The sequence below is a fragment of the Trichechus manatus genome, unplaced genomic scaffold (genome assembly GCF_000243295.1).
Source record: "Trichechus manatus latirostris isolate Lorelei unplaced genomic scaffold, TriManLat1.0 scaffold00122, whole genome shotgun sequence".
Taxonomy (NCBI): domain Eukaryota; kingdom Metazoa; phylum Chordata; class Mammalia; order Sirenia; family Trichechidae; genus Trichechus; species Trichechus manatus.
The window spans coordinates 3617803-3619831 of record NW_004444058.1 but is presented as its reverse complement, the minus strand read 5'-3'; positions in this window follow the sequence as shown (position 1 = coordinate 3619831).

Sequence of the window (2029 nt, the reverse complement as noted above, 5' to 3'; positions counted from 1 at the left end):
CCAGGACACAGGTGTGGGAGTTCCCGGAGTGCGGGCAGAGGGGCTGTGTCTGCCCTGACTGGCCAAGGCCCTGTGCAGCTCCTGGGGTGGTCTCCTGTGTGTCTGAGGGTAGCCCTGTGAAGACAGGGTCCTGCAGGTTGCTCTGCACCCAGTCAGAGACGTTTCAGGAAGAGACCCTGCTCCTCCAGGAGGGGTGGGGCTAGGCTGGGGGAGCTAGGTTAGACTCCACCCTCCACTACCCCCTCACAGCCAGGCAGACCCCTCCCCTGAAAGCGGAGTCAGGCCTGTGCCCAGCCTAACAGCACTGTGGACCAGTGTGTGGGAGCAAGGGGTGGTGCTGTATGGAGGGGGGCAAGGCCCCTACCTGCCCAGGGCTGCAGGCCTGACCCACCAGGTCAGGTGCCTTCTCAGGTGAGGGGACACTGGGGTCAGGAGAGCTGTGGACACAAGCCCTCCCTCCCAAGTCACAGTGTTAGGATCAGGGGTCAGGTGGGCCTGTTCCTGCTGGTGCTCACAGGGGCAGGTGAGCACCCGCTGGGAGGCTGTTTTTGGCAGCAGGGTCAGGGCTGTGGCCAGACCGTGGACACAGGAACCATGTTCATTTGGCCTCTAGCCAGGCTGACAGCCTCTCCCCTCAGGCCACAACCCCCAACAAACCAGACAGCCTCTCACCATCTCAGGCATCACACCTGAGAGCAAAGCAGGCTGAGCTGGGTAATGTGTCACACCTGGGGTATTTGCCTGCAGGTGTCCAGGCTGCCAACAAGTGGCAGTGTGAGGGTCACTATGTCCCCACCCACATTCTTGTGTGGGATATGGAGTGAGCAGCCCCAACTCCAGAGGCTGTGCGCTGGAGCCTCAGACACAGCCCCTTCTGAGCAGCAGCAGCCTCCTGGGCCCCGTCCTTGCTCCGAGTCGGCATCGGGGTCTGTGATGCCTCAGCTGCTGAGGGTGAGTTGGCAGAGGGGTCCCAGTGGTCAAGCCACCTTCCAGGCTGGCACTGGCCTCTGGTAGGAAGTGGGTGGGTGGGGTAGGGGCTTTTCCCGGGCTTGCCCTCAGCTCCCAGCCCCTCCCTGACAGAAGGTGCTCTTGGGCACAGGCCCGGGCAGGGCATAGGTCAGGGAGATGCCCACAAGGACGCCCTGCCAGGTGCAACAAGCAGCCCACCCATCTCAGAGGGGCTGAGTTGGTCAGGATGTGGCAGAGGGAGCTCGGCTGGGTGCTGGATGGTCTCTGAAGTACGTTCCAGCTTGTCCAATGTGACTTGCCCAGAGAAAGATAAGCAGGTCTCACCAACTGTTCTTGGGTGCCTTTCCTAACAGGCCCCTGCAATGCTGGCGGCAGGGAGATGTGGGTGGGCAGAGCAGCCCACCAGAGGACAAATGGGGCCCTCATTCGAGGTTAGGTGGAGGCCACCAGGAATCTATGCTCCACTCATTTTTGTTCAGGGGTCAGACTTCCTGGGTTTGAAACAGCTGTGTGACACTGGGTGAGTTCCCTGACCTCTCTGTGTCTCAGTTTCCTCATCTGTGAAATGGGATAATATAGAACCCTCAAAGCGGGTGGATCACAGAGCTAGAATCAAGTGAAGAGTTAGGGTGCAACAACTGACCAAATTGCTGTCTGATTGTTCACAGAACACGGATCCTCCCTAACGCGGTCCCGAGGCCACACGCCACAGATCTCAGCCTCCCACCCTGCAGGTGCACAGAGGAGACCACCCACCCGCACACCTTCCAGAACTGCTAGCTCACACAATCTCCACCAGCTAAGGGGGCCAGTGTGCTGCCCCTACCCCGCGCGCACCCCGCACGCGCACCACGTGGAGTCCTGGACTCCAGCTTTCACCCATACCAGCTGCTGGTGAAGTGACCCCAGTTAACAAAGGCGCGGTCTGAGCGCGCTCTGCGCGTGCCGTCTTGCCCACATCTGTGTCGCGGGGCCTTCCTTTCTTCTGCTTTGACCCCCTCGAGAATACGGCAGGGTATGCAGACCGGTCCCGCCGCCGCCGCCCCCGCCTGTGTGAGCC